Here is a 27,413-nt window from a genome sequence, read left to right as displayed (position 1 = left end):
GAGGAAGAGTCACAATGTAAACTGAAACAGTGAAAATTCTTAGGCTTCTCATATTGCTTTTATGTTATTCTTAAAAGTCTAGGGACTTCCCTTGTGGTCCAGTGTTAAGAATCCACCTGCCAATGCAGGTGACATGGATTCAATGCTTGGTGCAGTAAGATTTCACATGCTGCCAGTCCATGTGCCACAACTACTAAGCCCATGAGCTACAACTACTGAAGCTAGCAAGCCCTAAGGCCCAGGCTCTCATCAAGAGAAACCACTACAATGAGAAGCCCGCGCACTACAACTATAGAACAGCTTTGACTCACAGCAACTAGAGAAAGCCCGAGCAAAGCAACGAAGATCCAGGGTAGTCAAAAATAATTGATAAATTAATTTTTTTAATGATTTCTTAAAAAACCACTGATCAAGAGAAGCTAAGCCACCTGCTCAAGGTTAGACCAACCTAATCAACATTAGAACTAAAACTAGAACCCACATCTCTTAACATCTTGTCTAAGAGACACTGTGGTTGAGGATTTCTAATCTAGATTTATTGAATCCTCTTTTCACCAACAATGTCACTCTTTATAATTTCCCTTTGAGTAACAACAACAACATAACCAAATGAAAGTTATTACGACTATATCTTACATGACAAACAGATTCTCAGATTCTCACATTTCAGAGGATCATAATATTGTAATGATGGAACTGGTAGTCATATAAGGAATGATCATTCTACTTTGTTAACTCCTTCTGCTTCATTCTTCTCTCAGTTAAAACCTAGGACTATTCTCATATACATGAGATATTTTGGGCTGCAATGCCAACAATATGCTAATAAAACTTATCTCTTCATCTCATTTTAATGCATTTTCAGCTTATTCTAACTAGCTGTGCTAGTGCCTCAATCTGTCGAGAGCAAAATTTAAAGCTCAAATAAAAAAAAAAGAAAGAAGCTTGCCCAGAGAAGAATGAATATTACCAGAAATTCCTATTTAAAACGTTCTATTATTATTCTGTTGAAGAGAGACCTTGAGAGAAGAAACAAGGATCCTTTGCTTCACCAAGAAATTATGTTTATGTTTGATTAATTTTTAGAAAAATACACTACTTTACATTTCTACTTTCAAAATCTGAAAAAAAATAAAGATCTTAAAAATAAACTGAATGAAAAAAATAAATAAGTAAACTGAATGGAGAAAAAATAGTTTTCATCCAATTTCAGAAGCATAACACATCTGGAAATTCTCCTAATGAAAAAAACTTTTTTTGCAACATGGTTATCATTAGCTGGATCTATTATTTGCAGTGATAACATAATTTTCTAGAGTACCAACTCTGGAAAACAACCAAGAAAAATGAATCAGCTGGCTAATCTATCTATACTAATCTGACAGTGGCTGTGGAAAAAATTTAAGTTAAAAACAGAAAGAATTTTAAATAACAAATATTTAGGTGATTCATTCCAAATATTAAAGTTTAAAACTATTTGAGATTTTAAAAATTCTCTTCCTGAGAATCCTCTGAAGGTCACGGGGTTAGGACTCCAAGTTTGCACTGCAGGGGGCGCAGGTTCAATCCTTGGTTGAGGAACTAAGATCCCATGTGCCTCACAGTGTGGCCAAAAAAATAAAGAGTCTTCCTGATCTAAGATTTGCTGTTTCAAAATGACTTTATAAATATAGCCACAAGAAGTTCCTACTGCAATGATAATTTTTATTTTCCTGTCTACTGCTTCAACAGCAAATAGATCAAAAGGCTAACAATTTGTGAACTTATAATTTTCTACCCATCCAGAAGCATTATCATCAGTTAAATAATATTTCTAACTTCCTGGTTAGTAAGTTTTTACATAAAATAAATGGAAGTAAGTTTAATTCCAAAGGTCTCTGGTATCTAAATAAGGGGAATTTCTCATTGGCTTCCAAGATATTAGGTGTTGAACTTAATAAATTATGCTCCTTGCTACAATAAGGTTTCTCCAGATGAAATTCATTTAAGTATTCTACTTTTGCCTTAAAACACCTAACAATTTTATAACACATAAGAATCATATCTAATACAAACTATAATCCCTTACAGTTATGCTGTCCATTATGGTAGCCGCTAGCCAAATTAAATTAAAATTAAATAAAACCTTACAATTCATCCCTTCTGTCACACTAGCCACATTTTAAGTTCTTAAGCCACAAGAGCTAGCAGATACTATATTCGATAGCACAGATATACAGCATTTTCTTCATCACAGAAAGTTCTATTAGGTAGTGACATATTGTACAGGCTTGAAAATGATTACTGAAGTTGATATTCCCATTAAGGATGAGTGTGTAAAATCTGTAATGATTACCTTCATCACTCCAGATAGTTGATGGATAAGAGACTGAAATTACACTATCGATAAGAACAGCAGGTTTGACCTTTGAAGCCAAATAAGTGGTAAACAAAATGCCTATAACTTAGCTTTGGTGACAAGTTCATAAAGCAGGTTTTTGTTATAGATAAATATTTCAGTATTAATATAATAGTAAATTATGCTGGAGAAGGGAATGGCAACCCACTCCATTATTCTTGCCTGGAGAATTCCATGGTCAGGGCAGCCTGGAGGGCGATAGTCTATGGGGTCCTAAAGAGCTGGACTGGTGAAGGTAATGGCAACCCAATCCAGCATTCTTGCCTGGAGAATCCCATGGAGAGAGGGGCCTGGTGGGCTACAGTCCATGGGGTCTCAAGAGTTGGACACGACTGAGCGACGAAGCACGCGCAGCACAGCGCAGATTATGTCAGCATAGTGCAGTACTAGAAGTGTGGGTCTAAAGACGGGAGCTTATAAACTGCAGACACTGCATTCAGGCTGACAGCACAAGTCTCAGCAGGCCCTTGGGCACTGGGGTATGATGAAGACATTATCTGATGTCAAACTATTCAAATAGGGGTTCTGCTGTTTTCTGGCTGAAAAACATCAAATTTACTGAGCTCAATTTACATGTTAACAAAACCTAGACAATAGTATATGTCTCAAAAAGAATGTTAGGATTAAATAACTGTAATAATTAAATAATTTAGCAGTCTCCAGGCAAAGTAAGAACCCTAAAAACATTCCTAGCCTGGGAAAGACTGAATTCAATGTGAATTAAAATTAGAAAGCAAATGCAATTTAAGGTAGGAAAAAAAAACATTAATTAATTTATTTATTCAGTCTTCAGATAGATGCACTTGTATGCACACATAAATCAACTGCCACTAATAAACACAACTACTAGGCAAAAACATAAAAGCACGAATGGACAGTCTCCCCAATAAATCTTGCAAAAGCATTTTCATTACTTTAATTGATCACAAATACTATAAAGCCCCTACTTCCCTGTGAACGAGATTCCCCCCCCCACCAAGGGTCACATTAAAGACATGGTCTCAAAGAAATAACCTCTGATTATAATTCTATATAACTAAGATAAGCACACACATATAACTATGCATAGTATTTAAAAGCCTGTGATTTGCTTAAAAAACAAATCCTGTGGGGGGATTGGGCATGGGGGATCTACCTGGGTTATCACACATATACATACTTGAAAAGATTTACATTAAACATTTTAAATAATTTTATGGGATGATGATGTAAGAAACTAGAAATTTTTATTGGGTGATTTGTAATAGTCTTATCTTTCCAGAAACTGTATTAGGTCTTGCTTACAAATGCCAATTAACCCCATTTTTCCTTCTATTTTCCCACAAAACTGTATCAGAACATTTCTCTTTGACTGACATTAGAAAATGGCCACTGACGCTGACTTTAGAGTTATAAGGTTGGGAACTAAGTTTAATTCAGGGAATATCACTTTTACCTTGGAAGGAAGTTTCAAATCCATTCATTTATAAAATCATGAGTTTCTACATGTTAAAGTTTGCTGCATCTGTGGAAGATGCTAATATCCACAATTCTCACAATTTTAGGAAGCAAAAGAGACAAGAAAAGGGCTGAACAATTTTTATCTCAAAGATAATCTCAAAGATGTGCTACAGTCAATTTCAGCAAAGAAATAAGGTCAGTTCTTGAAAACAAATTAAGCTGTTATTATTTTGACCTCAACCTATCCCAGAAAAGTGTTTCTCAGAGGAAAATGGGATTTTCTTTGCTTAACACTTTTCCTCTTCAAAAAGGGTAAGATCTGACGTAATACAATGTAAGTAAATTCTCACCTCCTCTTGTTCTTCTTTCTCCTACACAGCCCCAGACCCTCAAGTGTCTTCAGAGCAAGGGTAAAAATGGCAGGGGTAGCACTGTGGGCAATGTGAAGGTCTAAGATCCATGTCACATTCCTTAAAATAGAAGTGGCAAACTGGTGGGCAGGCCTACAGGAGGATTTGCTTCCACCCCTGGGTGTGTTCTGGAAATTCACATTAGTAGCTAACATATAAGAACCAGAGTGTCACACACAAAATCTTTGAAAATCTGGCGATGTTGAGTCCTCTGACAAGACAGCTGGCGGCACCCAGGTAGCTGCTGTCCCCGTGACATATGACAGTGTGGTGGGATGTGTTACTTGCCTGGCCCCTGCAAACTGGTTTTATGAAAACTTGAGGGGCAGTTCTGAAAGATCCAAAGAAGAAAGTTAAACAGTACATATGCTGATTTTACAGCTTGAATATGCCACTCATTTAACTTCTGTGGTAGAAGGATCTTTCTACCATTTAGTATTTTAAAAGCTGATGACAGTTGCTAAAAAAGGTTTCCCAGATGGCTCAGTGGTAAAGGATCCGCCTGTAGTGCAGAAGATGCGGATTCAATCCCTGGTGTAGGGAAGATCCCCTGGAGAAGGAAATGGCAATCCATTTCAGTATTCTCGCCTGGGAAATCCCATGGACTGAGGAGCCTGGAGGGCTACAGTCCATGGGGTCGCAAAGAGTCAGACACTATTGAGCAGGCACGTATGATAGCTGCTAAATGGGAGACTGTTTAGATGTGTTTGGACACTGGCTCTGCTTGAAAAGGAAGCTGTATCAATGACTTCAATACCATTTAATTAGAGATTTTTGTCATCTGGGCAGGCAAGATGAGTTCAGAAACAGCCCCAGCTTGAGTGCAAACTAGCACCAAGAAGAACTAAAGATGGTGGGGGTGTGGGGGTGTGGTGGGGGACTGAAATGAAATTACTTCAGTCTCTAGAAGAGCAGAAGGAGAAGAGAACAAAAGAAGGTTAGGAGTGGACGGTGTCTTCCAGTTTGAGGTGCACAGTAGGTATGATGTAATGATTCCTGCATATATGGATCAGGTCCTTCTATTGATGAGGAAAAGAATCCTAAGCTGATTTATCACAGGACACCCATGCAAATTTTTACATTCATAAATCTTTAATTCTAGTTGCTTTTTAAAGTTCATGTACACATTTCCCCCTTAACTGGCAGTTACCTAATTCTGTCATCATCCTACCCATCTGTCCCTATGAGAACTTAATGAAATCTATATCCAGGAGTCCAAGTCTGAGTCATTAAACATTTATTTTCAACTTCACATACATAATCAGTTTCATGTTCTGCAAATTGATTCAATCCACCAAAAGAAGTAACTAGAATTTGGAAAAAGCATTAAATGTCATTGATGTATTTGTTGACCAAATTCCTTCTGGAAGAGCCAGTCTGATTCCATCTGAGAATAATGATGAATTGTCACTTGACCTAAACTTTTTTATTTTAATTTTAGTATATGTGCTGCCGAAGCGAGCACAACTTTTTAGATTTTAAAAGGTTTTAATGAAAAGATTCCTAAGTGATAAAAATTAAAGTTAGGATTAAAATTTTCAAAAGATGCCCTGATATAATTTTTCAATAAGGCAATTAGAATGTAAGTTAATAAGGAAATAGCATATTCACTCTGAAAGTATCTTACGACATCATAAATATTAATTGGGTGGCAAAATAAAGTTGATGGCTTCATCTAACAGATATCTTGCAGACCCAAGTACCTCACAATCTAAATAAGACACTAGAAAAGAAATATCAATTAAATGCTGACAACTCAGAGGAGGGTGAGTAGGATAGTAAAGAATTTGAAAACATAACACATGAAGAATGGATGAATAAATTATTATAAAAGGAAAAATGTCTGGAGAGGTGAGGATCAGGTATGATAGCAATATTCACATGCACATAAGGGCCTTGCAAAAATAGTTTTAATAATGTGTTGAAATGGGAGGCAGCATCGTGTGGAGAAAAGAACAGTAACTTGTGCGTTAGAAACCTGCAGTTCAAGTTTGGATCTTACTGCTAGAAGCTGTGCTTCAGATCTTAGCTAACTGCTGTGGATGGGTCTCAGTTCTCGCTTCTATTAAATGGACAATAATAGTATATAAGGATCCCTTGGCTTTAGAATTCTATATCTGAAAAGTTAATGTATATAAAGGGTAAAAGCTCTTAGAAAAAGTTTAGATTCTTTAGATATAATGCTATCACTATTGTTGTAGATAGGTTTTCACTTCCTTTAAATGGATGAATCGTAGGTGGCATTGTCTCTCTTTGTCCAATTCCTCTTCCTATGGCTTAGTTTGTATTTCTTGTTACATTTTCTTCTGGGCTCAGCTTGAGACTGTGCTAACTGGTTTAATTCTCCATATAAACAAATGACCAGAGCATTATCTCATTTTCTCCCTTGTACTATGCAGTCACAGCTTTCCCCTTAAAACTCCCAAATACAAACCCATTCTCTTCTGGGAGTAGTTAGACTCCCAGAATATGCAGTTGTTCTTTCAGGTGTATCACAGAGACCAATTAAAGATGAAGTGCACAAGTGCACAAGCATCACTAAAGGCTGATACATGTGATATATTAACCACCTCTGAAACTAACTTCAGTTTATTGGTATCTGTACCATGATGCTCTTTCCTTCCCTCTTAAGAGGGATGGTGCCCTGTCTTACTTTCTCAGAAGTATTGACAATTATTTCTGTCATCCGTGCCTTCTGATTCTCTGTCTTGGCTGGATCATTTTTATTAGCTATCATTTACACATGATACACACTACCCACCTTAAAAATACACAAGAATGCCTCTGTGGTCCTTACTTTGTCACTCTATATTCAAAGCCAAACTTCCAGCCTCATTTTTTGCCTCTCTCACCCCCTCAGTACTCCAGATCGACTTATCTTCTGACAACTAAAAAAAACACACACACATTTATTTATTTTTGGCTGTGCTGGGTCCGTGCTGCTTCATGAGGGCTTTCTCTAGTTGCAGTGAGTAGGGACTACTCTTCATTGTGGTGCTCTGACTTCTGATTGTAGTGGCTTCTCTTGTCATGGAGCACAGCTCTAGGGCTCACGGGCTCTAGAGCACAGGTTCAACAGTTGCAGTGTACAGGCTTAGTTGCCCCATAGCACGTGGGATCTTCCCTGAGTAGGGATTGAACCTGTGTTCCCTGCACTGGCATGTGAATGCTTACCCACTGGACTACAAGGAAGCCCTTTTTACAATTTCTTTAAGCACTGGCTCTGGAAACAAAATGTATGCTGGCTCCTCCTTTTACACTAGTAAGTGTAAAGAATTTACTTCACCTCTCTACCTTAGTTTTCTGGATTGTAAAGTGGGAATGATCATTTTCAAAGTGGGGACACCAGCTCAATATATATGTGTTGAAAATTAAATCTTGCACAGAATTTATACTTTCAACAACATAAAGTTAAATTTTCAGTGAACCATAACATGTGTGTCTTAGTCACTCAGTTGTGTCCAACTCTTCATGACCCCATGGACTGTAGCCCACCAGGCTCCTTGGTCCATGGGATTCTCCAAGCAAGAACACTGGAGTGGGTTGCCATTCCCTTCTCCAAGGGACCTTCTCAACCCAAGGATCAAACCTGGGTCTTCTGCATTGCAGGCAGATGCTTTACCATCTGAGCCACCAGGGAAGCCTCAAAATATAATATAGTGATATATAAAAAGTCATCAAATAATCCAAGCATCTTATCCTTCTGTCTCCCTCTTATTACCTAATGTCTCCTTGCTGTATCTTTCATTAGTGCCACCATCAATACTTAGCAAAGATCGCAGATGGTTGGAAACTTAGACCAGTGCAAGTACTATTTGATAAATAGTTACTGCAATGTAGCACTTGATAAGCAAGAAAAAAACATGTTTAAAATAATGTTCTGGAATAACAGTGGATTCTTCTTCCTTATACTTCCCTAAGCACTTCGCTTTGCTGAAACAATCCCATGAAAACTCTCTACCTATATTCCACTCTGTCAGTAAATATGTATTTGTCCTTCAAAACCCAACTTGGTCCCCTGAGAAACATTCTCAGACCACCTCTGTTCCATGCTTCCATCTTCATTCCATATCCCCTATATACCTTGAACATCCTTCTACTGTGACATCCATCGCAATGTAATAACAATTCTTTACACACGATCAGCTATTTAATACCAGGCAGTGTATTTCTTGGAGATAAGACACTGTTTTATTTATTTCTGCATTTCAAGGGCTTCTCTCAGTCCCCAGTGCAGAGCCATTCAATGAATATTTATCTGAAACGACTTCAGAAAATAAACAGGATAGTTGGCCCCTGTTTCAGTTCTATGAAATGTCATTCCAACCGGGAATTCATACGGAAAAGTAGTGATTTCTTTGCCTCTACATGATTATATTTGTTTTTAAAATCTTTTGCTACTCTGGTAAAGTAAATAAACATTACTTAAGATTATGGCACATGTAGATAAAGCTTATTCTGCTTCTAAAAAAATTAGCCCTCACGGTTAGACATTTGCTATGATGTCCTTAAAACACAGCAACAGTCTACTCCTAAATCAGGGAATTAAAAATGGGTGAACAATAGCAGTAAATCAAGGAGTCAGAGCAAATCAAAGACGGCCGCTTGGATTTTCCTGGCTCCCTGACAAACCTTCCTTTGTGACTCAGCTGGTAAAGAATCTGCCTGCAGTGCAGGAGACCTGGGTTTGTTCCCTGGTTTGGAAAGATCTCCTGCAGAAGGGAAAGGCTGCCCACTTCAGTATTCTGGCCTGGAGAATTCCATGAACTGTACAGTCCATGGCGTCACAAAGAGTCGGATATGACTGAGTGACTTTCACTTCAATGGAAATTAGATTTCACCTCTGGAACTTATGGTTTTTAATTTTAAGTTTATTATTTACTTGAAAGATAATCTGGAACTTACTTTTCATCATTAAGATAAAAAGACAAAATAAAAATTTCTTGTGTAAATAACAAACATATTTGCAAACAATGATTTTGTGGTGAGAACTAATATCAGCTATCATAAACAGCCTGAATCTGGTAACAATCAACACTGAGAAAATCATCAAGAATTATCTATCTCAACATATCTACCTGCATACAGTAACATCTAAATATTAGGAGTAACATCTAAAATGAGGTCACAGAAATTAAAGAATAAATGATGAAACATACATCATATGTATAATTGATATGTATAATCAATTATACATATCAATTGATATGTATAACTGAAATTAAACCTCTGTGGTTCCTTCTGATCAAATTAACTTTTCACTGACTAATTTTATCTGATGCACACAAAGATAAATGTATATACACACCTAATATATCTATATCATATCACAGAAATTGAAATTACTTAAAATAGTTTTGTACTTCCTCTTTACTAAAGCAAGTAGCTCATAAAATAATATTGGTTATTTGATCACTATTCTGGCTACACGATTAGGTATGAAGATTCTAGGATAAAACTCTCTGACGATAAGGAGAGCTTTTTAAATCATTATCAGATCAAGAAGATCATTAATAATTTTAAATTTATCTTAAACATATAACCATAATAATCATAATAGATATCAGTTTGCATAGAATCTCAATTTGAGAGGATGAAAGTGACAAACTGCTTGTTTGGATTTCTTGAAAAATAAAGTCTGAGACAGGCATGCAATGCAATAGAAATCACATATATGCTACATCTGTAAGCAGCAGCAACACAACTCTCAAAAACAGATTTATGTGCAAACGTAGATATATTATGGTTAAACACAATAGAAGTGGAGAACAGAGGTTTCATATAAGTTCAAACCTTAACTGTCATTAAGTTGGCAAGTTATTTAATATCTCAAAGCAACAGCTTTCTCTTAAAAAAAAAAAAAGAAAAAAAGTGGGTAACACCACCACCATTGCAGAGATCTTTTAATAATTAAGGAACATAAACAAAAGTGTTTTTTTAGAGACTTGCTTCACAGTAACAGTTGCCTTTTCACTATTTTAAATGAAGTTAACATTCTTGTCAACAAAATAGAAACTTTTTTTAAGTATTGGTTGAGATTTTGAGTTTGGACAAAGAATCTTTGGTAAAAGAGGAAAGAGAAATTCCAATAAAACAATAAGGCTAATTTAGCATGTGGTGAAAGAACCTGGAAAATGAAAGCATTACAGTAGTGTCCAGCTCTTTACGACTATATACTCCATGGAATTCTCCAGGCCAGAATACAGGAGTGGGTAGTCTTTGCCTTCTCCAGGAGATCTTCCCAACCCAGGGAACAAACCCAGGTCTCCCGCATTGAAGGCAATTCTTTACCAGCTGAGCCACAAGGGCAGCCCAAGAATACTGGAGTGGGTAGCCTATCCCTTCTCCAGCAGATCTTCCCAACCCAGGAATTGAACCAGGGTCTCCTGCATTGCAGGCGGATTCTTTACCAACTGAGCTATGAGGGAAGCCCCCATTCTTTAAAAATCAAACAAAAACAAAATCTCCATACAAGCAAGATATAATTTGTGGACTCCTATCCTCATGCAAAATGCCAGGGTGGATGAAGCACAAGCTGGAATCAAGATTGCCACGAGAAATATACACAGATGACACCACCCTTATAGCAGAAAGCAAAGAGAAGCTAAAGAGCCTCTTGATAAAACTGAAAGAGGAAAGTGGAAAACGCTGGCTTAAAACTCAACATTCAAAAAACAAAGATCACAGCATCCAGTCCCATCACTTCATGGCAAATAGATAGGCAAACAATGGAAACAGTGACAGACTTTATTTTCTTGGGCTCCAAAATCACTGCAGATGGTGACTGCAGCCATGAAATTAAAAGACGCTTGCTCCTTGGAAGAAAAGCTATGACCAACCTAAACAGCATATTAAAAAGCAGAGACATTACTTTGCTGACAAAGATCAATATAATCAAAGTTATGGTTCTTCCAGCAGGCATGTATGGATGTGAGAGTTGGACCATAAAGAAAGCTGAGCGTCGAAGAATTGATACTTTTGAACTGTGGTGTTGTAGAAGACTCTTGAGAGTCCCTTGGACTGCAAGGAGATCCAACCAGCCCATCCTAAAGGAGATCAGTCCTGGGTGTTCATTTGAAGGACTCATGCTGAAGCTGAAGCTCCAATACTTTGGCCATGTGATGTGAAGAACTGACTCATTGGAAAAGACCCTGATGCTGGGAAAGATTGAAGGCAGGAGGAGAAGGGGACGACAGAGAATGAGATGGTTGGATGGCATCACCAACTTGATGGACATAAGTTTGAACAAGCTCTGGGAGCTGGTGATGGACAGGGAAGCCTGGCATACTACAGTCCATGGCGTTGCAAAGAGTCAGACAGGACTGAGTGACTGAACTGAATTGATCCTGGTGGCTCAGACAGAAAGAAAGTGCTTGCAACGCAGGAGACCTGGGTTCAATCCCTGAGTCAGAAAGATTCCCTGGAGAAATGAATGGCTACCCAGTCCAATATTCTTGCCTGGAGAATTCCATGGACAAAGAAGCCTGGTAGGCTACAGTCCATGGGGTTGCAAAGCATTGGACACAACTAAGTGACTAACATTTTCATTCAAACAACATTTTGAACAATATAACATATATAAGAATATTTAATGTTAAAAATAAATAAAATAAGCTTGTGACTAAAAAAATAATATTTAATATTACTACAAATCTACCATTCACTCTCCCAGTGACAGTTTTAACTGCTACCAGTAACAGTTAACTACTGATCAACACAACATTCTTCTCTTTTTGTCACTAACAATAAAACAGCATAAGCTAGCCATTTATCAAGAACCAGACTACTACTTGTTAAAAGATATTTAATTGTGTTTCTTTAGGATTTAGTAAATACTCTAAACATTTCCAAAGTACGTGTGTTTTATTGTCTTGATTTTAACAAAAAAATACCGCAAAAATGAAACAAGCCCAGAGAAGTGAATTACTTCAAATACTGAATCAAACTTTTTGTCCAATGAACAATAATTTTGCAAACGATAAAAACAAAATGTCATTTCACTTTTTTTTAAAAATAGGAAGTTTGCACCAAGCCATGAAAGAAAGTATAGCAATTTCTTAATGAATACAGTTCCATTAAGCAGCCCACTGGAACACGGTGTAAAGAGAAATGGCACATATTGGCTTTTGCAAGTGTGGGTGTCCTGGTATTCTTGGGATTTTTCACCCACTCATATGAGTCAGCTTTATATAACACTGTAACATATAATTTCCCTCCTACTAACAAGCCAACACTTCAGAGATAACATCTCACCATGAGTTATTTAAGGAATTTTAATATTTTATAAATTTTTTTATATTTAACACATTTAATATTTTATAAAATGTGCAAACAACCAAATTATTATTATGTCAGCAGCAAGCTCCTTGGCTTCCAAAGAGGCATTCCATAATATTTCAGCACTGTAAGTGTTTGGGGGAACTTGTTAAGAAAATATGTAAATTGTTTCTGCATAATCAGAAACATCATGTCATTTTAAAATCTAGGTATTTTACCAAATATCAAGCATTTTTGTACATAACGGAAATCAACTAATTAGGTAGTCATTTAGCAATTCTTTCTGGGGAATTATTTCCATGGCTACTAAGGATAGTTAAGTACTAGGCTTTATGGTATATCAAATGTTCCATTTCTGAAGGGTAATTGGAAGGGAACGTTTGTGAAATCAGATTACCACAAATAGAAATCCTTTTTTGTTGATAGAATAGAACTCCAGAACTCCAAATAGAAATCCAGATCTTTTTTTGTTGTTTATTCTAAAATGCTTATGTTTATACTATTTTGGAAAACACTGATTCTATGACTAGAGTTTGAAAAATCTTAATTATCTTGAGTAATTTTCTATTAAATTGTTTATCATGATGAGACAACTTTCATTTTCTTTCACGAAAGGAAAGAGGCTCATCAAGAAAAGCGGACAGGAATAAAAAATGCAATTTAACATAGCAAACAGATTGCACAACAAAGGAAACTATAAGCAAGGTGAAAAGACAGACTTCAGAATGGGAGAAAATAAGAGCAAACGAAGCAACTCAGAGAATCTCAAAAATACACAAGCAGCTCCTGCAGCTCAATTCCAGAAAAATAAACGACCCAATCAAAAAATGGGCCAAAGAACTAAACAGACATTTCTCCAAAGAAGACATACAGATGCTTAGCACACATATGAAAAGATGCTCAACATCACCCATGGTCAGAGAAATGCAAATCAAAACCACAATGAGGTACCATCTCAGGTCAGAATGGCTGCTAAACAAAAGTCTACAAACAATGCTGGAGAGGGTGTGGAGAAAAGGGAACCCTCTTACACTGCTGGTGGGAATGCAAACTAGTACAGTCGCTATGGAGAACAGTGTGGAGGAGATTCCTTAAAAAACTGGAAATAGAACTGCCATATGACCCAGCAATCCCACTCCTGGGCATACACACCGAGGAAACCAGATCTGAAAGAGACATGTGTACCCCAATGTTCATCACAGCACTGTTTATAATAGCCAGGACATGGAAGCAACCTAGGTGTCCATCAGCAGACAAATGGATAAGAAAACTGTGGTACATATACACAATGGGATATTACTCAGCTATTAAAAAGAATGCATTTGGATCAGTTCTAAAGAGGTGGATGAAACTGGAGCTTATTATACAGAGTGAAATAAGTCAGAAAGAAAAACACCAATACAGTATATCAACACATATATATAGAATTTAAAAAGACGGTAACAATGACCCTATATGCAAGACAACAAAAGAGACACAGATGTAAAAAACAGTCTTTTGGATTCACTGGGAGAAGGGGAGGGTGAGATGATTTCAGAGAATAGCATTGAAACATGTATATTCAGTTCAGTTCAGTAGCTCAGTCATGTCCGACTCTTTGCGACCCCATGAACTGCAGCACGCCAGGCCTCCCTGTCCATCATCAACTCCCGGAGTTTACTCAAACTCATGTGCATTAAGTCAGTGATGCCATCCAACCATCTCATCCTCTGTCGTCACCTTCTCCTCCTGCCTCAATCTTTCCCAGCATCAGGGTCTTTCCCAATGAGTCAGTTCTTCACATCATGTGGCCAAAGTATTGGAGTTTCAGCTTCAGCATCAGTCCTTCCAATGAACACCCAGGACTCATCTCCTTTAGGATGGACTGGTTGGATCTCCTTGCAATCCAAGGGACTCTCAAGAGTCTTCTCCAATACCACAGTTCAAAAGCAGCAACTCTTTGGTGCTCAGCGTTCTCTATGGTCCAACTCCAACATCCATACATGACTACTGGAAAAACCATTGCCTTGACTAGACAGACCTTTGTGGACAAAGTAATGTCTCTGCTTTTTACTATGCTATCCAGGTTGGTCATAACTTTCCTTCCAAGGAGTAAATGTCTTTTAATTTCATGGCTGCAATCACCATCTGCAGTGATTATGGAGCCCCCAAAAATAAAGTCAGCCACTATATGTTACCATATGTGAAATATATCACCATTCCAGGTTTGATGCATGAGACAGGGCACTCAGGGCCAATGCACTGGGATGACCCTGAGGGATGGGATGGGGAAGGAGGTGGGAGGGGGGTTCAGGATGGGGGATGCATGTACATCCATGGCTGATTCATGTCAATGTATGGTAAAAACCACTACAATATTGTAAAGTAATTAGCTTCCAATTAAAATAAATAAATTAATTTTTTAAAAATTAAAAATCATAAAAGAGCAAATAGAAAAAAATAAGATACAAGAATCTTTTCCCTTAGAGATTCATGGTATACTAAAGAGATGCACCAACTTTATATCTGGTGGGAAACTAATTTAAAATAAAAAATACTGTAGCTGATGACCTCATGGTTCATGAGTCATTTCCACCATACACTACTCAAATTAGACATGAACTGCTTCAAGCCCACAGACATTACACACAGTTTGGGGCTATCTCAGGGTTCCTGCACTGCTGCTGCATGAGTTTTTTGTTTCCAGTCTGGAACCATAACGTGAGAATCTACAGTATAACAGAATGCCACATCAGCTTTTTAACATGAAGCTGCAATATTCTCATAGAAGGCAAGGATATAGAATAGGAATAGTACCTGCCCTAGAGACATGCAGAAATAGGTCCAAGCCTCCGCTACATCTTTTACTGACTATGGGGGAGAGAGAGAGTGTGTGTGCGCGTGTGTGTGTGTGCGCACACATGTGCACGCTCAGTCACTCAGTCATGTCTGACTCTTTGCAACCCGTTGGACGATAGCCCGCCAAACTCCTCTGTCTGTGGGACCCTCCAGGCAAGAATACTAGAGTGGGTGGCCATGCCCTCCTCCAGGGGATCTTCCCGACTCAGGGATTGAAAATTTGTCTCATCTATCTTCTGCTCTGGTAGGCAGATTATTTACCACTGTGCCACCTGGGAAGCCCTATAAGTATTGTACTTCAGATAAATCATCCTGAGAGCTAAACAAACAGTACACTATTCATAAATTTGCTACAAACAAACCTATTTGACTTTTAGTTTCTTAATAGGTAGAAAAAAATTAGTAAAAAGTATATACCTCATAGGATTCTAGACTTACACATGTAAAGTTTCTAGCACCTAACATGTGCTTTTCAAGATTAAGTTCATGTACCTACTCATTCCTATGCCCTAAGAAAGGGAAGCATTCAATACTAGTACACAGTAATACATTTGTGATTGTGGTAAAACATATAAAACATTAAATTTACCATGTTAACCACTTTTAAGTGTATAATTCAGTGGCATTAAGCACAGTCACATGGTTGTGTAACCATTACCAACCAGTATCCATTACCTGAACTTTTGCATCCTCTCAAACTGAAACTCTGTGCCCATTAAACACTAATTCCCTATTCTCTCCCTCCTCTCACCAACTCCTGGCAATTGTTATTCTACTTTCTTTCTCTATGAATTTGACTATCCTAGGTACTCCATGTAAGTGCAATCATACAATTTTCATTCTTTAGCTATACATTTTAAAGTATCAAATAATCCAATGGCACTGTATTTAATAAAAAAAATCTTTCAGAAAAAATCTAAAATAAGTAACTGCATTCATATCAATGTTATAAAAATGTTTATATATGCTCAAAATATTTGGGCTCAGAAAAGGACATTCACTGACTAATCAATTTTGTGGTATAAATTGGAAACTATGACCAATATGCATAAAATACTGTTAATAAGTACTAAGAAGTAGAATACATATAAAAGGATCCAGGAAAAGTCCATTAACTTTGTCTCAAGATGGTAATATCCCCAAATACAGGGGGAAAGTCTAAGACAGCAAAAAAGGTAATATGGAAGTACAACATTCAATTTTTAAATATGTTTTTATTACATAACATTGTATCATACCACATCACTAGGTAAGCCAACAGCATTATTTTGGTGCCTACATGCAGATAATAGTGTTTTGGTATTTGTCTTAAAAGAACCAAGGTCAGTATCAAAGATTTCTGGCACTGACTATAACCCATGGCAGACTTTTATCAGCCCCCAGGTGGCAGTGTGACCCAGAGCAGTAGACCGCACTTTCTCAGCTCCAGATGTCCCAATACAAAACCACACCCTTTCAAAAAGGAATCTTACTTTACCCATAGACAAATGGATGTACAGGAACAAACTAAGAACAATTATATTCCCGTTTGAGTAAAGATGAATCCCTTGGATTCTGCCACATACTTCAGTTCAGTTTAGTCGCTCAGTCCTGTCCGACTTTGCGACCCCATGGACTGCAGCATGCCAGGATTCCCTGCCCATCATCAACTCCTAGAGTTTACTCAAAATCATGTCCATCACGTGAGTGATGCCATCCGACCATCTCATCCTCTGTCGTCCCCTTCTCCTCCCTCCTGCAATCTTTCCCAGCATCAGAGTCTTTTCCATTGAGTTGGTTCTTTGCATCAGGTGGCCAAAGTATTGGAGTTTCAGCCTCAGCAACAATCCTTCCAATGAATATTCAGGACTGATCTCCCTTAGGATGGACTGGTTGGATCTCCTTGCAGTCCGAGGGACTCTCAAGAGTCTTCTCCAACACCACAGTTCAAAAGCATCAATTCTTCGGCGCTCAGCTTTCTTTATAGTCCAACTCTCACATCCATACATGACCACTGAAAAAATCATATCTTTGACTAGACGGACCTTTGTTGGCAAAGTAATGTCTCTGCTTTTTAATATCTTGTCTAGGTTAGTCATAACTTTTCTTCCAAGGAGCAAGCATCTTTTAATTTCATGGCAGCAGTTAACATCTACAGTAATTCTGGAGCCCAAGAAAAAGTTTGTCACTGTTTCCATTGTTTCTCCATCTATTTGCCATGAAGTAATGGGGCTGGATGCCATGATCTTAGTTTTCTGAAAGTTGAGTTTTTTTGTTTTTGTTTATTTTTTATTATTTAATTTTTATTGTATTTATTTATTATTATTAAAAAAATTTTTTTTTAAATTTTGATTGTTGAGTTTTAAGCCAAGTTTTTCACTTTCCTGTTTCACTTTCATCAAGAGGCTCTTCAGTTCTTCTTCGCTTTCTGCCATAAGGGTGGTGTCATCTGTGTATCTGATGTTGATATTTTTTCCAGCAATCTTGATTCCAAGTTTGTGCTTCATCCAGCCCAGCATTTTGTTTGATGTATTCTGCATATAAGTTAAATAAGCAGGGTGACAATATACAGCCTTGACACATATTTAACTCAACCTAACTTTAGCCCTGAATTTCCTCTTACAAACAAATGGATACTGAACTATTTTCAACAATATCTGTGGTTTGGTTTCTATATAGTTCAGTTACCATGATAAACAGAAAGTTAACCAACTAAATCTCAGACATTACTAGTTTTAAGATAGAAGTCTTAAAAAAAAAAAAAAGGGCAGGGGGAAAGGCGGGGAAAGGGGAAGAATATATATATATATGCAAGGTATCACAGATCCAGAACTGAGATGCAACTCAAGAGGATCCAGATATACGCCACCCACACCCTCCATTCACACACCAGAACTTACAGGAGAAAATTGGCCATCTGCCTCTGCCTTCACGAGCAAATAGAAACCGTGGCATTTTTCTTCTGCAAACCAAAAGGCTGTTTTATTTTGCACTTCATTTGGTAGTTTCTCCTCTTGGAGAAGACTGAAATCAATCAGTCACTCTCTCAATGACCAGTTCTAACTGAAGTCCAAAACAGTAACACAGATCAACATAACATTCTTCTCATTTTGTCACTATTCTCATAAGTCTAGTTTTTCAGTAAAAAAAAGATGATTTGTTACTGATAAAAATTCCCTATTCCTCTCTGTACAACAGACTAATCAGGCCTAACCTTTGAGTCTATACTTACACAGGGAGTGTTCACTTAATTTTGGGGTCTCACTTACTGTGCCTCCATTGGTAGAGTATGCTCTTCTGGACCTCCATCTACTTTTCTGTCCACAGTCCTTCTGAAAGCCTGAGGCTTCCAGAGATAACTCATGTACTCATGGGTATTTAAATAAGTAATTCATGATAATTAAACCAAATATTTTTGAGTACCTCTTTTGAACTGGGCTTCATATTATCATCCCCAACTTCAAAGAATTTTAAGAATACGCCCATTATCATAATGGTAGAATGGGTGTAATAGACTCACCATTAGGCCAGCTATGACCAAAGAATATACTGCTTTTGCTCCACCCCAGTGTTATTAAATGCCCCGGATCATAGTAGGCACTACAGAAATAATTTCTGGAAAAGCAGCCATTAAAGTATTACTTTATTCCATTAGGTTATTTTGAGGATTCATAAAAAAAATACAAAGTGCTGGTGAATATTTAAATTCATCATTGAATTTCTTATATTAAAAATAAACTGAAGCTCAACCAAGGAAAAATTTTAAAGGTTAATAATGCAAGTATACAAATGAAAACACTATAATATTCCTATGATTTGTTGATCTAAAAGTGAAAGAACAATGTGGCGGCCTGGATGGGAAGTGAGTTTGGGGGAGAAATGGACACATGTACATGTATGGCTGAGTCTCTTTGCTGTGTACCTGAAACCATCACAGCATTGTTAATCGGCTGTACTCCAACATAAAATAAAAAGTTCAAAAAAATAAAACAGCCAACCAAATGCAGTATGTGGCCCGTGTCAGAAAATAATTCAAAACAAGCCAACAGTACAGATAAATTTTATGATGAGTGGGGAAATTATTATATATATACAGATCATCCTCAATTTATATTGCTGGAATTGACTCTCAATAAACTCATCGTAAGTTGAACATGCATTTGAAACACCTAATCTACAAAATTAAACATGTTCAGAACACACATTAGCCTTTATTGCAGCAAAATCAGTTAACACAAATCCTAATTTATGATAAAGTACTCGCTATCTCACACAATTTATTGAATACCTTACTGAAAACAGGCGGGTGTATAGGTACAGATGGTTGGAAGTGCATCAGTTGAGCACCCCTGTGATTATGTGGCTGATTAGGAGCTACATAGCTCAATTGGTAAAGAATCCGTCTGCAATGCAGGAGACCTGGTTTCGATCCCTGGGTTGGGAAGATCCCCTGGAGAAGGGAAAGGCTACCCACTCCAGTATTCTGGCCTGCAGAATTCCATGGACTGTATGTATAGTCCATGGGGTCGCCATGAGTGGGACAGACTTAGCGACTTTCACTTTTAGGAGCTGCAGCAGCAATAGTCAGAGCCCAGCATTGCAGGAGAGTATGGTATAGCATATTGCTAGCCTCAGACTAGAGATCAAAGGATCAAAAATCAGATAAAATCTTCACACCATCGTAAAGTTGGAAAATCATAAACTTAACCACCTAAAGTCAGGGAATATCTATAATGAGGAATTAATTACCTTTAACTTATTAGATGTGATAAAGACGTCTTTTTTAAGTCCTTATTTGTTAGAAATTAAACTGAAGTGTTTATGGGTATAATACAACATCTTATAAAATATTATAATATAATATCTTTTATAGATATTATATAAATAGTTTCTTTAAAATACTCCAGAAAAAGAAAAGTATGTTTGTAGGTATAGAACGCAGAACAGAACAACCAATACCTGGCAAAATGTTCCTAATTATTAAAACTGGGTGATATCTACATGTAAGTTCCTTAAAATACTCTCTCCGTTTTTTAATACATTTGTAAGTTCCCATAATATAATCTTTGGATAAAATAAAGTGCAGTACTGTGCCTTGTAAACTTTCTAATACTGGTTTCCCATAACAGAAAACCCTGAATGAACTTTTTGGCTAACCCAATACAAAACTTAGGGTAACTGTGTTGCAAAACTCAATTGAGACAGAACCTGAAAATCCAACAAACACTTAGCCTTCACAGTCCCAATAACTAACATTTCTTTTCTTGTTTTAAACTCTTAACCATCATGTGCATGTGTGCATGCTCAGTCACTTAGCGGTGTGACTCTTAGGGATCCTAAGGACTGTTGCCCACCAGGCTCCTCTGTCCAAGGGATTCTCCAGGCAAGAATACTGGAGTGGGTTGCCGTTTCCTCCTCCAGGAGATTTTTCCTGGGGATCCAGGAATCAAAAACCTGTGTCTCCTACATCTCCTGCACTGCAAGCAGATTCTTTACCGCTGAGAATAAATCATTGCTTTTAATTAGGGATTTGAAATTTAGTGTTAATTTTCACTTTACGTGCTGTGAAGTGTGTGTGCACATGCACAGAACGAGAGAGAGAGACGGATGGATGAATGGATACGTATATGTAACATGAAAGTTACCCAAGATGGAACTTTAGAGGCCAAAGGTAAATAGAGATCAAAATATCATATTCTATACAAATTTTCCAGGAGTTCTCCAAAGTCCAAAGTTGCACTGATTATGGGTGGGTTCACACAGAGTTTTGCCTATAGGGGTACCAGTTGGAGATAATGGGAACAGTTAAGTCTAGAAAGTCTAGAACAGAAAGCCTAGAAATGACTGGGTCCCTCCAGAACATCAGGTTCTGCCTGTGCCCCATCCTCCTTAGCTTCAGCGCTCACTGAGCTCCCATAATACTATCTTCTCCCTTTGTGTTCTCAGACATGGGAGTGAGCATGACTGGCTGCTTACAATTTATTGCTGTCTTAGCGGCTCAAACTAATTGGTGGCTCTTTAACCTTACCCACAACTCCCATGAGTCCCCTCATTAAAACCTCTTAAATTGAACCATTTGAGTAACATTCCATTTCATGCTAAAATTTACCAATGAAGTAATACAGCCTTATTGCACTTCCCAGGTATATGTGTGTGTGTGTGTGTATATACACATATACATATGTATGATGTGATGATCTGATATACACATACATTTTGAAATGATTACCATAAGATTAGTTAACATATCTAGCATCATATACAGTTACTATTTTTGTATCTGTGCTGAGAACATGGGGACTTCCCTGGTGGCTCAGATGGTAAAGAATCTTAAGATTCACTCTCTTAGCAGCTTTCAAACATACAGTGTAGTACTGCTAACTATAGACACCATGCTATACACTAGATTCCAGAATTTATTCATCGTACAACTGAAACCTTGTACCCTTTCACCAGCAACTCCCATTATTACAACTTTACCCATTCATCTATTAACAGATACCTAGGTTGTTTATACATCTTGGCTACTGTGAATAATGTTGAAATGAACATGGGGTCACAAATATCTGTTCCAGGTAGTGGTTTCATTGCCTTCAGATACATACCAAGAAGTGGGACTGCTGGATTATATGGCAGTTCTATTTTTAATTTTCTTAGGAAATTCCATACTGTTTTCCACAATGGCTATAGCTATTTATATTCCCATGAACAGGGGACTAGGATTTCCTTTTCTCCATATTGTCACCAACACTTGTTATTTATTGTCTTTTTAACAAAAGTTTTCCTAAAGGTAGAAAGTGATGGCTTATTGAGATTTTATATTTGCATTTCTTTAATGACTGGTGATGCTGAGCATCTTTCCATGTACCTGTTCTCTAACTGTATGTCTTCTTCAGAAAAATGTCTATTCAGGTCCTTTGACTATTTTAGTTTAATGGGATTATTTATTTTTTGAGTTGTATAAATGCACATCATGGGAAATGCAGGGCTGGATGAAGTACAAGCTGGAATCAAGACTGCAGGGAGAAATATCAATAACCTCAGATATGCAGATGACACCACTCTTATAGCAGAAAGCAAAGAGGAACTAAAGAGCCTCTTGATGAAAGAGGAGACTGGAAAAGCTGGCTTAAAATAGCATTCAAAAAACAAAGATCATGGCATCTGGTCCCACAACTTCACAGCAAATAGATGGGGAAACAAAGGAAATGGTGACAGACTTTATTTTCTTGGGCTCCAAAATCACTGCAGATGGTGATCACAGCTATGAAATTAAAAGACGCTTACTCCTTAGAAGAAAAGTTATGACCAATCTAGACAGCATATTAAAAAGCAGAGACACTACTTTGCCAACAAAGGTCCATCTAGTCAAAGTAATGGTTTTTCCAGTAGCCATGTGTGGATGTGCGAGTTGCATGATAAAGAAAGCTGAGCGCTGAAGAATCAATGCTTTTGAACTGTGGTGTTGGAGAAGGCTCTTGACAGTCCCTTGGGCTCCAAGAAGATCCAACTAGTCAATCCTAAAGGAGATCAGTCCTGAATATTCATTGAAAGGAGTGATGCTGAAGTTGAAGCTCCAATACTTGGGCCACCTCATGTGAAAGGCTGACTCATTAGAAAAGACCCTGATGCTGGGAAAGATTGAAGGCAGGGGGAGAAGGGGCCGACAGAGGATGAAATGGCTGGATGGCATCACTGACTCAAATGGACCCGAGTTTGAGCAAGCTCCAGGAGATGGTGAAGGATAGGGAAGCCTGATGTGCTGCAGTCCATGGGTTGCAGAGTCGGACATGACTAAGCAACTGAAAAACAACAATGAATTCCAAATATTTTGGGGGTACTACCCCACATCTGATACATGATTTGTAAAAATTTATTCCCACTTGGTAGGTGCTTTTTCATTTTGTTGATTGTTTCCTTTGCTGTATAAAAGCTTTTTACTTTAATGTAGTCTCATTTGTTGATTTCTGCTTATGCAAAATGTATACCTGCTGATGTATGCAACAATAATGCTTTTTTAAAATGTATTTATTTTTCACTGAAAGATAATTGGGCTTCCCTGATAGCTCAGTGGTAAAGAATCTGCCTGCAGTGTAGCAGACAAAGGAGATGCAGATTCAGTCCCTGTTTTGGGAAGATCCCTTTGAGAAGGAAAAAAGGATAAATGCTTTACACTACTGTGTTGGTTAATAATGCTTTTTAACATAGTCAAGTTTCTCTATAGATACTGTTATAGAGCCCTCATTGCTTGCGGAGGGAGCAAAACAATTAGGTTATTCTACAACTCAAATTAATACTATTTAGAAGGTCAAAATTTCAATTCTTATGAATTAGATGACTCTGGTTGTATGAATATAATAGGTAAATTTTTGTTACTTTTTTCTTCAGCATTTTATACCCATTCTTCAAAGTTCATTCAAACTTTCACCTACTTATCATATTAAGTTGAGATGATAGGCATGGTGATACACCCTGATATTAAAATAATTTAACAAGGAAACTTTTTATAGTAAAACCACCAGGTGTTTCAATATTTTTGTTCACTGATGCAAAAATTCAATCTATATTCAGCTCAAGAAGGGATTATAACACTACAAAAGCAGTATATCTAAATGGGTAATATAACAAAAAGTTCTTCAACTTTAGCAAAGAAAACAGTGAAAGAAATTACACTCTCAAGTGATACTTTTAAAGACTACAAATGACTACAAAATCATTTCTGACACTTTTGGTAAAAGCCTTAAGTACCACAAAGTCTTCTCTTCCACCATGCAGACAAATAATTAAAACAACTTTCTCTCCAGAATTTCTGGAAGAAATGAAATGCAGTTTAGTTCAGAACACCATCTATACAAAGAGTATTAACTAATTATGAAGGTACCAATGATGGCATACAATACTAAGCCTAATAATTCAGTCAGTGACGGATGTCTTTTTTTTTTTTTCTTTTTTTAAACATTCTGAGCTCAGATCAAGTGTAGAAACCTTCATAGTTATAAAGGTCTGTAGTAAAACCTTTTCATCATTGCTCAGAACGGATCAGCTTTTCCTACACACACACTCCCAGCCAGCTCTCACCCACCCATCAGTTAAGTCCTCAGTAATCTACTGTCACTTTCATAAACACGCGCGCACGCGCACCACCCCCCCCCCCCAACACACACACACTTATTTTAAATTACTCTTTGCTTCTCAGAACTATAGAGATCATGCATCAGGTAGACTAAGGGGTCTTTCCTGATGCTCAGATTAGGCTATTTTCATCATTGATCCACTTCAGGAAAGTGACGGATGTCTTACATCGCATCAGATGTGAATAAGGAAATGACATTTATAGCAAATCTTCCTATTCAAGTATATACTAGAAATTTCTTTATTTTTGTCCACGTGACCAAAATACAGAGTCCCAACATAGCATTGAACTCATGTCCTCTGCAGTGGAATTGTGGAATCTTAACCACTGACCATGTGTTCAACCTGGTTTTAGAAAAGGCAGAGGAACCAGAGATCAAATTGCCAACATCTGCTGGATCATTGAAAAAGCAAGAGAGTTCCAGAAAAACATCTATTTCTGCTTTATTGACTATGCCAAAGGCTTCGACTGTGTGGATCACAATAAACTGTGGAAAATTCTGAAAGAGATGGGAATACCAGACCACCTGACCTGCCTCTTGAGAAACCTGTATGCAGGTCAGGAAGCAACAGTTAGAACTGGACATGGAAAAACAGACTGGTTCCAAATTGGGAAAGGAGTACGTCAAGGCTGTATATTGTCACCCTGCTTATTTAACTTATATGCAGAGTACATCATGAGAAATGCTGGGCTGGAAGAAGCACAAGCTGGAATCAAGATTGCCGGGAGAAATATCAATAACCTCAGATATGCAGATGACAGCACCCTTATGGCAGAAAGTGAAGAGGAACTAAAAAGCCTCTTGATGAAAGTGAAAGAGGAGAGTGAAAAAGTTGGCTTAAAGTTCAACATTCAGAAAACTTAAGATCAGGGCATCTGGTCCCATCACTTCATGGCAAATAGATGGGGAGACAGTGGAAACAGTGTCAGACTTTATTTTTTTGGGCACCAAAATCACTGCAGATGGTGATTGCAGCCATGAAATTAAAAGACGCTTACTCCTTGGAAGGAAAGTTATGACCAACCTAGATATCATATTAAAAAGCAGAGACATTACTTTGCCAACAAAGGTCCGTCTGGTCAAGGCTATGGTTTTTCCAGTGGTCATGTATGGATGTGAGAGTTGGACTATAAAGAAAGCTAAGCACTGAAAAATTGATGCTTTTGAACTATGGTGTTGGAGAAGACTCTTGAGAGTCCCTTGGACTGCAAGGAGATCCAACCAGTCCATCCTAAAGGAGATCAGTCCTGGATGCTGGGAGGGATTGGGGGCAGGAGGAGAAGGGGACGACAGAGGATGAGATCATTGGATGGCATCACCAACTCGATGGACATGGGTTTGAGTAAACTCCGGGAGTTGGTGATGGACAGGGAGGCCTGGCGTGCTGCGATTCACGGGGTCGCAAAGATTCGGACACGACTGAGCGACTGAACTGAACTGAACCGAACCACTGACCACCAGGGAAATCCAAATTTTCATATATTAATAGTTTTGTGGGGCTTCCCTGGTGGTCCAGTGGTTAAACATCCACTTGTCACTGCAGGGCACAAAGGTTTGATTCCCGGCCGGGAAAGATCTCATATGCTGTGAAACAACTAAGCCCATGTACCACAACAACTGAGAGCAACTGCCACAACTACTAAAGCCCACGCCCCTGAGAGACTGTGCTCTGTAACAAGAGAAGCCACTACAATAGGAAGTCCGGAGCACCACAGCTGGAGAGCAGCCCCACTCTCCACAACTAGAGGAAGCCCACATGTGGCAACAAAGACTTAGTACAGCCAAAACGAAAACAAATTTAAAAATGTGTTTGTTAATTATTTTTAACCATGTACATACATTATTAACCAGACAGAAATACACTTAATAATTACTTAAGCAATGTATATAACACTGAGTTCAGTGGAGCACAGATTCAAAAATTTAACACATGGTTATTAATCAATTTGAACACTAGGCAAAACAAAGATAACTATGCTAAGTTCTTTCGTCGTGTCTGGTTCTTTGCAACCCCAAGGACTGTAGCCTTCCAGGCTCCTCTGTTCATGGTATTTCCCAGGCAAGAATACTGGAGTGGGTTACCATTTCCTCCTCCAAGGGATCTTCCTGACCCAGGGATCGAACCCTTGTCTCTTACATCTCCTGTATTGGCAGGTGGGTTCTTTAGCACCAGTACCCAACAAAATCTAAAGGAGTATATCTAGAAAAAAAATTCTGGCTTCACATCTCAGGGAAACAAAACAGTAGGATGAATTTCCAAGGTAAGGAGAACACTTGCATTACCAGGTCAAGAATCCCTTCTTTAAATCAACACAACAGGCTAGACAGACTGGCAGCCAGAATATCCGTGGGTCCAGTCTGGCTGGAAGGAGAAGCAGGTGTGGCAAGGCTCAATGATGAAACCCCAAATGGGAGAAGTAGACAGAAGATAGGAGAAGACTGAGAATCTCTGCATCATTAGTTTCCCTGCTATGTGGATTTCTTCTGCTCGGGTAATACAACCAAAAGAAATACGTGACATATAAAAGTAATGTCATAAACATGAAACCATAAAACTCCTAAAAGAGAAAACAGGCAAACCAGTCTTTGACATAAATTGTAGAAATAGTTTCTTGGACCAGTCCTCTAAGGCAAAATAAATAAAAGCAAAAAAAAGCAAAAAGGACCTAATTAAATTTAAAAGCTTCTGCACGGCAAAGGAAACCATTGACAAAACAAAAAGACAACCTACAAAACGGGATAAAATATTTGCAAATGATGCATATGACAGAGGGTTAATATACTAAACATACAAACAGCTCATACAACTCAATATCAAAAAACCAAACTATCCAAACAAAAAATTCGCAGAAAATTTGAATAGACATCTTTCCAAAGAAGACATGCAAATGGTTTATAGGCACATGAAAAGATGTTCAGCACCAGTAATGCTTAGAG

At 37.8% G+C, this 27,413-nt stretch overlaps 1 protein-coding gene and 2 non-coding genes across 6 annotated transcripts in view; all 3 read right to left on the bottom strand.

Annotated features, from left to right (window-relative positions):
• Window positions 1–27,413, bottom strand: part of ZRANB3 (zinc finger RANBP2-type containing 3) — a 285,930-nt gene that overhangs the window by 218,695 nt on the left and 39,822 nt on the right. The window lies entirely within an intron of this gene.
• On the bottom strand, window positions 24,304–24,373 carry LOC133051358 (small nucleolar RNA U2-30). Its single transcript, XR_009691855.1, has one exon. It is a non-coding gene; the product is annotated as a small nucleolar RNA U2-30 (small nucleolar RNA).
• Window positions 24,533–24,614, bottom strand: LOC133051361 (small nucleolar RNA U2-19). Its single transcript, XR_009691857.1, has one exon. It is a non-coding gene; the product is annotated as a small nucleolar RNA U2-19 (small nucleolar RNA).

The sequence above is a fragment of the Dama dama genome, chromosome 33 (genome assembly GCF_033118175.1).
Source record: "Dama dama isolate Ldn47 chromosome 33, ASM3311817v1, whole genome shotgun sequence".
Lineage (NCBI taxonomy): Eukaryota > Metazoa > Chordata > Mammalia > Artiodactyla > Cervidae > Dama > Dama dama.
This window is presented reverse-complemented; position numbering and strand designations above follow the sequence as displayed.